This window comes from Orycteropus afer, unplaced genomic scaffold (assembly GCF_000298275.1).
Source record: "Orycteropus afer afer isolate SDZICR_OR568_19922 unplaced genomic scaffold, OryAfe1.0 scaffold00323, whole genome shotgun sequence".
Lineage (NCBI taxonomy): Eukaryota > Metazoa > Chordata > Mammalia > Tubulidentata > Orycteropodidae > Orycteropus > Orycteropus afer.
Genome location: NW_006921910.1, coordinates 1,872,157 through 1,885,827, shown reverse-complemented (window position 1 = coordinate 1,885,827; position 13,671 = coordinate 1,872,157). Strand labels below are relative to the sequence as shown.

The following is a 13,671-nucleotide window of genomic DNA, read 5'->3' as shown; positions in this document are numbered from 1 at the left end:
TTTTTTTTAGTTAGTAATTTTTTGATGACCTGTTCAATTTCTTCTTTTGTGACGGGCCTGTTCAACTTTTCCACATCAGTCTGTGTTAGTTTAGGTAAGTGGTGTGTTTCTAGAAATTTGTCTATTTCTTCCAGGGTTTCAAGTTTGTTGGAGTACAGTTCTTCATAGTATCCTGATATTATCCTTTTGATTTCAGTTGGTTCTGTTGTAACATCACCCATTTAATTTATTTGTGCTATTTGCATCTTCTCCTTCTTGTCCTTTGTTACATTTGCCAGTGTTTTTGTTCATTTTATTCATCTTGATTATTTCTATTGTTTTTCTGTTTCACTTACTTCTGCTCAAATCTTTATCATTTCTTTTCCTGTGGTGATTTTAGGCTTTTTTTTTTTTTTCTGTTCTTTTCCAAATTGTTGGAGATACTGTGTTAAGGTGTTGATTTTGGCTCTTTCTTCTTTTTGCTGTGTGTATTTATTGCTATAAAGTGCCCTCTGATCATTGCTTTTGCCATGTCCCAAATATTTTGGTATGTTGTCTTTTCATTCTTGTTTGATTTAAGGAATTTTTTAATTTCTTCTATTACCCAGTAGATTTTAAGGAGGCATTACTCATTTTCCATGTGTTTGCTTTTTTTTTTTCTCTCCTTGATCTTTCTTGGGTTGATTTCTGATTTCATAGCATTGTGATCTGGGAAGATGCTTTTCAGTATTTTGATGTGTCTAAATCTACTGAGGCATGCTTTGTGGCCTGACATATTCTCTATTCTGGAGAATGTCCCATGTGCACACAGGAAAAGAATATATATTGTGCTTTTGTTGAGTGAAGTGCTTTGTATATGTTCATAAGCCTAAGTTGGTTGATTATATTGTTTAGTTCTTCTATTTCTTTGTTGAGTTTTTTTCTCCCAGTTATTCTAGCCTTCATTGAAAGTTGTGCGTTAAAGTCTCCTACTATTATTGTGGAGTTGTCTATTCTCGTGCCTATTTCAATTCTGTTAATTTACATATCTTGGGACTCTTTCATGGGGTGCATAGATATTTATTATGGTTATGTTCCCTTGTTTGACTGATCCTTTAATCATTATATAATATCATTTCTTGTCCCTTATGGGAATTTTTATCTTAAAGTCTATTTTATCAGAAATTAATATTGCCACTCTTGTTCTTTTTTGATTGTCATTTCTTTGATTTTTTTCCCCCAACTTTTGATTTTTAGTCTATTTTTGCTTTGGTATTTAAAATGTGTCTCTTGTAGACAGTAAAATTGATGGGTCATGTTTCCTTATCCATTTTGCAACTTTTTGTCTCTTGAGTGGTACATTTACTCCATTTACATTTAGTGAACAAGTATGAATTTATTTGCTGTAATTTTGTTATGCTTTTCTTTTTTTTGAGGTGCTTTCTTTGTTCCACAGATTTTTTTGTGCTTTGCTCACTTTGTTTATGAATTTTTAAAAATCATTTCCTTCATTGTTGTTGTTTTAGTATTTGTTAAATACATGTGCATTTCCTTTTTTTTTTTTTTTAATTTTGATGAAGTTACCCTGCGACTTATTATTTTCTTCCCATTTAAAACAGTTCATTCTATCTTGAAATCATCTTGACTTCCTCTTCATTTGGAAGTTCTGTAACTGCATTGTTATTCCCTTTTTTATTTTGCTTTATAGTTGTCCTCATTTACAAACTGATGTCTTTGGTTCCCTGTTTTCAGTCTTGTAAGTTTATTTGACCTTGTTTACTTTTATATCTGAAGTTTCTGGGTTATTTTGTGTTTTAATCACACGTCACTGTCTGCTGTTGTTGGTTCTCTGCCTGAAGATTCCCTTTAGCATCTCTTGTAAAGTTGGTCTGGTTTTTACAAATCCCCTTTATTTCTGTTTATCTGGAAATGTCCTGATTTTGCCATCATATTTGATGGACAATTTTGCTGGGTAAATAATTCTTGGTTGGCATTTTTTTTTTTTTTTCTTCTAGGGTTTTATATATGTCATCCATTGTCTTCTTCCCTACATGGTTTCTGCTTAGAAACAGAACTTAGTCTTTTTGGTTGCCCTTTGTAGGCACCTTTTCATTTTTCCCATGCTGCTTTGAAGATTCATTGTTTTTGGTTTTGGAACATTTGATTATGATATGTGTCTTAGGCTGGTTTCTCTTGAGAAGCAAAACCACTGAAGATCATGTGCGTGTGTGTGTGTGTGTGTATGCACACATGTATATACACATATAGAGGTGGGGATGGAGGGAAGGAGAAGGAGAAAGAGAGAGGGGGGTGGGGAGAGAGAAAATTTATCTCAAGGAATGACTCATGCAGTTATAGAGGCTGACAAATCCCAAGTCTGTGGGTCATATGCCATACTGGAGGTATCTCCTGACTCACAGCTGCAGGGGCTGACAAATCCAAGATTGGCAGTTAATATATAGCAGGCTTCTGGCTTCAGAGGCTGAGGAATCCAACATTGGAAGTTTAAAATGGCATACTGTTGGCTCATAGGTTGTGAAAGGAATAATCCCAAGTTTGCCAGGCAATATGGCATGCCACTGGTTCAAGTGCATATATCTACTCCTTTTCCCTTTCAATGTGTTATCTATTTCTGAAATCTTAGTATTAATCTTCTGGATTTCTATTTGTTGTTTGTGTATGGATTCTAATTTTTCATTTATTTTGTCAGTTTGTTCTGTATTATCTTCCAAAATTCTTCTGGAGTTTTGTCTGTGTTTTCCTTGATCTGTCTCTCAAACTGCTGAAGGTACCTAAATATAATTCTTTTGAATTCCTATCATGTAGATCCAATGACACTTCTTCCTCAGGGAGGTTTTCTGGTTCTGTATTGTGATCCCTTATTTATATTACTTTATCTTGCTTATTTATGTGATTGTCAGTTGTCAGTTATCTCCAAGACATTGTGATCTCATTATATTTATATTTAACTGGTGATTGTATGTAGGTATGATTCGTCCAGGTATGTGTGTGTGTGTATATAAATACATATATACATATATATATGTATGTATGTGTGTGTATATATATGTGTGTGTGTATGTGTGTGTATATGTATATCTCCAAGCAAGTGGGGTTGTTGTGCTGCTCTATTAGCTGGTTAGGCAACACTTAGGTGCTCACCACCTGTCTCCAGGTAGGTGTGACAGAGGATGAGAATGTGTGCACAAATTTGCAGAAGGAGGCCCTTGCCCAGGCCAGCTGATGGTCTGCAGCTTCATTTGTCTCCTTATTCACTGTTTTCATTCAGTGTCTTCTAATAGCATTTAAGCCACTTCTTTATCCTTCCCTTCACAGCTCAGGTTTATGTTTGTTATCTGTTCCAATTGGTTTCTAGTTTCTTTGTTGTAGAGGGTCTAGGTAACTTGTCTGCATATTCCACCATCTTGCCAGAAGTCCTAGGTCATATGGTAATTCATTATCCATACAGCAGCAGTTCATATACATTTTATTTCATGATATTGACTGCAATTCCCACAATGTAACAGCTCTCTTCCCACTTCCTCCCTGTAGTTACCTCTTCCCTGTGTCCTTCTTTCCTATGCATTCCTGCCCCCCTGAGCTATCTTCCTGTGCAAATACTGCCCTTCTATTCTCCCATGATTGATCATTCTGAGGATTGTATCTACCTGGTATAAATGTTCATCCTATGTACTTGCCTACTGTTTGGCTGGAAACCACGGGAGTGAGTACAAATCCAGACCCTGAAGGGTAACTAGGGGCCACAGTCTTGGGGATTTCATCAGTCTTTATCAGACCAGTAAGGTTGGTCCTTTTTTTTTTTTAAATGATTTTGAGTGTCATCCCACATCGTTCTCCCACTCTATCCAGGATCTCCTGTACTGATTCCTTTCTGAGTGGTTGACAGTAGTAGCCAGGCACCATCTAGTTCTGGTCTCATAGTTATAAAGGCCATAATCCACTAGTCCTTTGGACTAATTGTTTCCATGTATCTTTGGTTTCCTTCATTCTTGTTTGCTCTGGACGAGGAGAGACCAATTGTTGCATCTAAATGGCCACTTGCAAGCTTTGAAGACCCCAGTTGCTACTCACCAAAGTAGGATATAGAACAAGATTTTTGTGTAGTATATTATGCCAGTTGAGCTTGATATCCCCTGTGACCATGATCCTGAGCCCACTTATATTTAAATTTTTGAGGAACTGTCACACAATTTTCCATAGTAGCTGCACCATTTTATACCTCCACCAGGAATGTAGAGGATTACATTTAATATCTCAACATTTATAATAACATGGCTTAAATTGATGCCAATTTAATTTCAGTAACATACAAAAACTATTCCTAGCTTTCTCCCTCTCCCTTGTTAATGTAGCTACCACCTACTACATATTTATACATCTTTTGTCCTGTAACATAAATTTTCATATTTTTAATGCATTTGTCATTTTAAAGAATGAAGGACTTAACACTTAGAATTAACTATCAAAAATACCTTAAATCTGGCCCTTATGCTTGGACACATAATTATCTTTAAAAGAGATCTTGTTCTTTATACAGCTTTACTCTACTATATAGCATCCTTTGTTTGCCATCTGAAGGACTCCTTTTAGCATTTCTTTTAGGGCAGATATGTGGTAACACATCCCTTCATCTTTTATTTTCTGAGACTGTCTTAATTTCATCTTCCTTTTTTTTTTTTTTAACTTTTTATTGTGGTTTGGGTGAAAGCTTACCAAGCAAATTGGTCTTCAATGCAACAATCAATACACATTTTGATTTGTGACTTTGATTGCAATCCTCACAATATAATAGCACTCTTTCTATTTCCTCCCTGTGCTCACTATTTCCATTCATCCTTCTTTTCTATCCTTTCTTGCCTTCTGAGCTTCATCTTTGGGCAAATACCACCCTTTCATCCTTTATGGTTGGTTGTTCCAGGGAATACCTCCCTGGTGTTATTGTTTATCTTATAGCCTTGTCTATTTTTGGTAGAAAATTGAGTCACAGGGTGGCTTAAAGGGTGACTAGAAGTCACAGTCTCAGGGGTTCTACCAGTCTGTATCAGATCAGTAATCACCTTCATCCTTGAAGGACAGTTTCGGTGAATATAGAATTCTTGGTTGAGTTCTTTTCTTTCCGCACTTGAAATATGTTAATCCACTAACTTCTGGCTTCTAAGGTTTCTGAGGAGAAATCAGCACTTAATACTATCGGGGATCTTTTGTATGTAACAATTCCTTTCTCTGTTACGACACTTAAGATTCTTTATGTTTACTTTTTGAGAGCTTGGTTATAATGTGCCTTGATGTGGATCTCTTTGGGTTTATCCTACATAGAGTTCATTAAGCTTCTTGAATTTGTAGATTCATGTCCTTGTCAGATTTGGAAAACATTCTGTCATTATTCCTTTGAATATTCTTTCTGTCCCTTTCATTCTTCTCCTTCTGGATTCCCCTAATGAGAATGTTAATTAACTTGATTATGTCCCATATTTACATTATGATATTCTCAGCAGTTGTGATTCTCTCGTGTTGCTCTTTAGATTCAATAACTTAGATTACCTTATCCTCTACTGCCTCAGAAACCCAAGGAGGGGTCACTATGAGTTGCAATCTACTCAATGGCAGTGAGTTTGTTTGCTTGTTTTTATCTTCTAGTATACGGATTCTTTCTTCTGCCAGCTGAAATCTGCTGTTAAATTATTCCAGTGAGCTTTTCATTTTAGTTATTGTATTTTTTCATTCCAATACTTGTTTGGTTTATTTTATATTATCTTTTTATTTATATTCTTATTTTGTTCATGCATCATTTTCCTGATTTTTTTTGCCTTTGTTTTTCTTAAATTCTTTGAGATGTTTAATATTATTGTATTATGTTCTCCTCATCTGTTCATTATTAGAGCTTTCATAGAGAGACTTATCGCTCTCCATCTTGTTCCTTGAATGGTCCATCCTTTTTAGTTTCTTTCTATGGCTTGCAAATTTTTGTTGATTCTGAAACATCAGAATATTATTGTCAGCTTTCTCAAACCCTGCTTACACAGTGCTTCAGAAAATGCTAATTTCTGAAAAAAAAAGAAACTCTTAAGTGGGCACAGTCTTTAGTATTTGCTCACCACTACCTCTCCCATCTTGTGAGAACTCTGATTCTGGCTAGACTGATGTTTCAGTATTCCAGCAGCTTCTGAACCAAACAGAAAAGACATACTGATCTGTCTACCTTTTGGTAGGCACAGTCTTCAGTCTTTGCTCACTACTCCTTTCTCTGCCCTATGAGAGCTTTGGTTCACATCAGACTGAGATTTCAATTCTTCAAGCAGCTCCAAGTCTGTCAGAATATATACCCTGAACAATTCACCAGCAAGATCTGTCTTATTTGCTTCAGAGCCAGAACCTGATCAGGGACTTTCTTAGCACACACAGAGCCGTGGGTCATCTGGGGCTGAAGCTGCGGTTCCTTTGCAGGCATCTGGCTGCTGTATTTCAAAAGATGAAATGGGGACAGTGGAAAAAAAGATTATCCTACTGTTCAAATTTTGTCCTTATTTTGTTTGCAGTCCTTGCTACCATCCTTTGGTCACTTTTTCAGAGTTTTTACAGAGTAGAGTACAGATTTACAGCCACTTTTCTTGGTGTTTTTGTGAGAAGGATTAGGGTATTAGACCTGCTCACATTGTTATGTACCCAGAAGTCCCTCCTTTGTTTAATGCTTTTGATTCCAAAGACTTGATGAAATGTTAGCAATATTTGAAAGAATGAGTACTTACAGGCAGAATCTACAAACAATTTAGCTGTTTATCTCAAGTAGAAGTTCTTCCAACCTTCCCTTACAGTAATTGTTTTCCAAAATTCTCTATATGAAGCTATCCCTAACTCCACTTTCTGGAATCAACTGCTCCTTCCCCTTTATTCCTCCAGCACTACATTTTTACTTCTATTTTAGCATTTACTTCATTTTATCTGGTATTATAATTAATTTGTGTGCTTTTCCTCCCCCTCCCCAACTAGGAGGGAAGGATGACGTATTTAAACTAAGATGAAATAAACCTTACAAATATAGATGAGAGAAGGGACGGATGTGGTCTATAGACTCTACAGAGCCCCAAGTCTGACCCCTGAAATTTAGCCCAGAGATCCTTCCACTGTTCCTGTTACTCTTACCCTCAACAAGTGTTTGCTGAATGAGAAAAATTGCCAGTTGTGTCTTATCCTTTCTTCATGCTTCAATCTACCCCCAAGTCAAAGAACAGATCACAGTATTAAGTGTTAACTTCTATAATGCTGTGCAGACACAATTATCTATGAATTCATAAAGCTGTATTCAACAAAATTCTTGTGATGATATAAGTCATCACAAATCTGCAAAGATTACAACCCCTTTTGCCTCAAAACTCTCTTACAGGGTTCTAAAAAAGAAAATGGCTTTAAAATAGAAGTAAGAAGAAAGAGCACAGAAGTATATGTCAAAAATTTCAAACCTTAGGGACATGGGAATAGACATGGGCAGGAGTAAGAAGGAAGAGGCACTGAAGATGAGAGGAAAATGAGTCACCATGAAGGTCTAAGAAAAGGCTTAACAACTCAGAAACAAAGTAAAATGTTGTGCTTTGAAACTTATAAAAAAATATCAGTGTGATAGGGGAAGGTGAAATAGTAATTAGTGGATGAAAAAATATTTACCTCTACTTAACATAGGCTTACAGCAGTGGTTTTAACTGGGAGTGATTTTGCCCCTAGGGGCATTTGGTTAGATATCTTTGATTGTCACAACTGGAAGGGGGACAACATGAGGAAGAACTTCAGAGCGAGTAACTGCCAATAAACATGCTTAACCTGAGTATGAAGAGGAGCATATGAACGTCAATGAGCACGGGCTGAGTGTAAAGTAGACCTGCTCAAATCATCTGAAACTAAGGGGATGTGATGTCGTTGGCATATTTTAACTAATCACTAGGGTATCTGGTAAGGAAAAATTAGAAATGTAAGCATTTATTAAATAATCAAATGAGTTGTGATTATAATGAAGCATGATTATGTTATATCCAATCAAATTAATATTTAGAGCTTGATTACTGATGTCAATAGTTTATTCTTAATCACAAGATATGAGGGATTTTGTGATCTAAAATAGTTCTGTATGCTTTTGTGGTCCCCTTTCTCCATGGAGGATGTAACAAGCACAGGCAAAGAATGTAGCAGTTCAACCACTACATGTCTAGAGATTTTATTCAAGGAACAAGACAGAGGGATGAAAGTTTCCTGGTCTTTTATCGAGATCTCCAAGCATTCAAGAACACCAGAGAAGGTGTGCATGTTTTACTTAAAAAAAAAAAAAAAAAAGAAAGTTCAGAATACTGTTGTCACCAACTATTCACCCATACCATGGAGCATATTTTAACATATGCCTCTTTCCTACTACCTTCTTATTTCTTTATTTCTGACTGGTATTTACCCAACTTTTTCCTCATACTTCCCTAAAATGGGCTACCCAAAAAAGCATTCAAGAAATTTTAAAAGACTTTTAGGTTTTCATTTTTAGAAGGGTGTTGACTATAGGTAGATAACTGCTGGACTACTTTCCCATATTTTAATTCACTTAATTCTCATAATCTTACAAGGTTATTGTTGTTGTTGTTGTGCCGTCGAGTCGGACCTGACTCATAGCGACCCCTCTTTGGGTTTCTGAAGCAGTAGCACTATGGAAGTAGATTGCTCCATCTTCCTTCCGAGGTAGGTATTGTCATATCCATTTTATAGATGAGGAGAGTGAAGTGAGCTAGAGTCTAAACATAGACCCACCCTGTCTCAAAGCTCATGGTGGGCAGGGGAAGAGGTGAGGCTGCAGAGTACTGCTATCCTGAAAACCCCACAACTATACCAGGCTTCAGGGTACTTGTCTCCCTGCAGTCAATAAGCATTCCCAACCTGCTTTCTTTCACCACAACTGCAACTATTCTGTCTTGACCATGACTTAATATTTAATATAGTGCTAATACTCTGTATTAAAGTTATTTTTCTCAGGGTGTGAGCTGCTTTATTTTGGCCTTTATTTGGTTGAAAGTTCTAATAAGCCAGAAACAGACAAGAACCTACAGATTTAGGTACACCACTCATGCTGATCACTGTTTCACGCTGTCCTTATGTTTAGTGAAAAAGAAGAGAGAAACATCAAGAAGGATGAATAAAAACACACATTTTTATAAAAATGGCCTGATTAAGTAAATGGAGTCTCTAAGACCAACTAATACAAATTGACCAATCTGATTTATTCTGAGCAGGCTTTCACAGACAACATCTGTTCACTATCACCCAAATGTGAACTGCTTAAATGCTGAACAAGTTTACTTCAATATCTTTATGAGGGCTTTGAACTGGTTCACAATAGTTCAGTCACAGCCAATAGAAACAAGGGTAGCCTATGCATTGCATAGTAACCAAATCCACTGCACAGTGGATTTTGACCTGCCATCTTTGAGTAGGGCACTGCTGTCAGTTTATCACTTGGGTCAAAATCTGCCACACAAGAAATCTGGTTGCTATGCAATGCATAGGTTGCCCTTGTTTCCACTGGCCATGAATCATTTAGTTAGAAGCCCTGATCTATACCGAAAATGTCATAGAAAGGAAATAGTTCTAATTCCCTGTTAGAAGTTCCACATCTTGAAAAGTCAAATCAAAATGCTGTGCTTCACAAGAAGCATGGGAGACTGTATTTGGAAAGCTACTGAGAAGAGAATGATCAGGCTGAATTCTTCCTGTTAACATGCAATAAAAACTAACATTGGCTGAATACGGTGGTTGTCATTTTCTTCATAGCTTTCTCATATTTTTGAATTCATAATCAATATACTGTTTGCATGTGCTTAATCTCCAGTTACATGTTTCTGAATAAATTTCTTAAAGTTAGAAAAATGAGAAGTAACAATATGTAGTTGTTGTTACATGCTGTTGAGTCAGTTCTGACTCACAGCAACCCTACATACAACAGAACAAAATACTGCCAGTCATGCACCATCCTCAATCATTGTTATGCTTGAACCCACAGTTCGCAGACACTGTGCCAATCCATCTCATTGAGGGTCTTCCTCTTTTATACTGACTCTCTTCTTTACTAACCACGGTGTCCTTCTGCAGGATTTGGTCCTTCCTGATAATACATTCTAAACACATAAGACAAAGTCTTGCTATTCTTCTTTGCAAAGAGCATTCTGACTTTACCTCTTCCAAGACAGACCTGCTCTCTCATCTAGCAGTCCATAGCACTCAACATTCTTCACCTACATAACTGAAAGGCATCAATTCTTCTTCTGTCTTCATTATTTAGTCTGGATTTTGCATGTAAATGAAGTGAGCAAAAGTACTGTGGCTCAGGTCAGGTGCATGTTAGTCCTTAAAGTGACATGATTATGTTACATCCAATCAAATTAATATTTAGAGCTTGATTACTAATATCTGCCTTTTCACACTTTATACAGGTCTTTTGCAGATTTGCCCAATGCAATACGTTGTCTGATTTCCTGACTACTCCTTACAATGGGCTTGATCTTGGATCCAAATAAAATGAAATCCTTGACAACTTCAATCTTTTCTCTGATAATCATGACATTGTTTATCGGTTTAAATGTGGGGATTTTTGTTTTCTTTATGTTGAAGTGTAATCCATACCAAAGGCTGCAGTCTTTAATCTTCATCAGTAAGTGCTTCAAGTCTTCTTCACTTTCAGCAAGGAAGGTTGTGCCATCTGCATATCGCAGGTTGTTAATGAGTCTTTATCCAATCCTGATGCAGCATTCTTCTTCACATAGTCCAGCTTCTTAGATTATTTGCTCAGCGCACAGATTGAAAAGATACAACCCTGACACACACCTTTCCTGATTTTAAACCATGCAGCAGCCCCTTATTCTATCTGAATGACTGCCTCTTGGTCTATGTTTAAGTTCCTCAAGAACACAATTAAGTGTTCTGGAATTCCTACTCTTTGCAATGCTATCCATAATTTGTTATGATCTGCACAGTCTTTGCATAGTCAAGAAAACACAGGTAAACATCTCTGGTTTTCTCTGCTTTCAGCCCATATTCCCCTGACATCAGCAATGATATCTCTTGTTCCATGTTCTGTTCTGAACCTGGCTTGAATTTCTGGCAGTTCCGTTGATGTACTGCTGCAACCATTTTCAAATTATCTTCAGATAATTTTACTTGTGTGTGCTATTAACGATATTGTTAGATTATTTCCACATTCTGTTGGATAACTTTTTTTTTTTCCCCCAATGGCCACAAATATGGATTGCTTCCAGTTAGTTGGCCAGGTAGCTGTCTTCCAAATTTCTTTGCATAGACAAGTCAGTGTTTCCAGAGTTGCATATGTTTGTTGAAACCTCTCAATTGGTATTCTATTAATTTGTGGAGCCTTGTTTTTTGCGAATGCCTTCATTGCAGTTTGGATTTTCTCCTTCAATACAGCTAGTTCTTGAAATGATTGAACGTCGACCAGTTCTCTTTAGTACAGTCACTCTCTGTGTTCCTTCTATCTTCTTTTGATGCTTCCTTCATCATTCAATATCTTGCCCATGGAATCCTCTAATATTAAAACATGAGGTTTGAATTTTTCCTGCACATCTTTTGCTTGAGAAACGATGAGTGTGTTCTTCCCTTTTGATTTTCTAACTCCAGATCTTTGCATATTTCATTATAATACTTTGTCTTCTCAAGCAAATCTGTTCAGCTCTTTTACTTCATTATTTCTTCCATTGGCTTTAGCTACTCTATGTCAACAGCAAGTTTCAGAGTCTCTTCTAACATCTATTTTGGTCTTCCTTTCCTGTTCTGTCTTTTAAAATGCACCTTTTGTTTTCTTCATGTATGATGTCCTTGATGTCATACCTTAACTCATCTGGTCTTCTGTCATTAGTGTTCAATATGTCAAGTCTATTTTTGATATGGTCCCTTAATTCAGGTAGGATAGATATAGATAGATAGATATCTATATCTATCTATCTCTCTATATATACATATATACACTTAAGGTTGTACTTTGGGGTCAGGGACTTGTTTTAATTTTCTTCAGCTTCAATTTGAACCTGCATATGAACACGTGATAGCTGTTTCTGCTGTTGGCCCCTGATCTTGTTATGACTGATAATGTTGAGCTTCTCCATCATCTCTTTCCACACATGTAGTCAATTTGATTCCTCTGTATTCCATCTGGCAAGGTCCATGTGTATAACTGCTGTCTATGTTGTTGAAAAAAGGTATTTCTAATGAAAAGGGGTTTGGTTTTGCAAAATTCTAATGTGACCTCTGGCATCATTTCTACCACCCGGGCCATGTTTTCCAATAACCGATCCTTCTTTGTCTTCAACTTTCACATTCCAATCATCAGTAATTATCAATGAATTTTGATTTTATGTCAATTTCAGGCTGCAGAAGTTGGTAAAAATGTTCAATTTCTTCATCTTTGGCATTAGCGGTTATTACATAAATTTGAATAATAGGTGTATGACTGGTCTTCCTTGTTGTTAGGTGCTGTTGAGTTGGCTCTGACTCATAGAGACCCTATGCACAACAGAATGAAATATTGCCCAGTCCTGCCCCAGCTTCACAGTCCTTGCTATACCTGAGCCCACTGTTGCAGCCACTGTGTCAATCCATCTCATTGAGGGCCTTCCCCTTTTTTGTTGAGCCTCTACTTTACCAAGCAAGATACCCTTCTCCAGGGAATGGTCCCTTCTGACAACATGACCAAAGTAGGTAAGATGAAGTCTCGCCATTCTTGCTTCTAAGGAGCATTCTGGCTGCACTTCTTCCAGGACAGATTTGTTTGTTCTTCTGGCAGTCATTGGTACTTACAGTATTCTTCAGCAACACTAAAACTCAAAAGCATCAATCCTTCTTCAGTCTTCCTCATCCATTGTCCAGCTTTCAAATGTATATGAGGCAACTGAAAATACAATGGCTTAGGTTAGGTGCATCTTAGTCTTCAAAGAGACACCTGTGCTCTTCAGCACTCGAAAGAGGTCTTTTGCAGCACATCTGCCCAGTGCAATATGACGTCTGATTTCTTGACTGCTGCTTCATGGGTGCTGATTGTGAAACCAAGTAATATGAAATCTTTGACAACTTCAATCTTTCCTCCATTTATTGTGCTGCTGCTTATTGGTCCAGTTGTGAGGATTTTCCTTCTCTTTATGTTGAGGTGTAATCCATACTGCAGACTGTAGTCATTAATCTTCATCAGTAAGTGCTTCAAGTCATCTTCCCTTTCAGCAAGCAAGGTTGTATCACCTGCATATCACAGGTTGTTAATAAGTCTTCCTCCAATCCTGAAGCCGTGTTCTTCTTCATATAGTCCAGCTTCTTGGATTATTTGCTCTGCATATAGATTGAGTAAGTATGGTGAAAGGATACAATCTTGACACACTCCCTTCTTGATTTTAAACCATGCAGTGTCCCCTTGTTCTGTTCGAATGACAGCTTCCTGGTCTATGTACAGGTTCCTTATGAGTGCAATTGTTCTGGAATTCCCATTCCTCTCAATGTTATCCATAATTTGTTATGATGTACACAATTGAATGCTTTTGCATAGACAATAAAACACAAGTAAACATCTTTCTGGGGACACTATATGGTTTAAAATCAAGAAGGGAGTGCATCAGGGTTGTATCCTTTCTCCACACTTATTCAATCTATATGCTGAGCAAATAATCCGAGAAG

The 13,671-nt window shown here is 37.0% G+C and overlaps 1 protein-coding gene across 1 annotated transcript in view; it reads right to left on the bottom strand.

Moving 5' to 3' along the window:
- Nucleotides 1–13,671, bottom strand: part of DOCK3 (dedicator of cytokinesis 3) — a 738,119-nt gene that overhangs the window by 178,249 nt on the left and 546,199 nt on the right. The gene's annotated exons all lie outside the window — the stretch shown is intronic.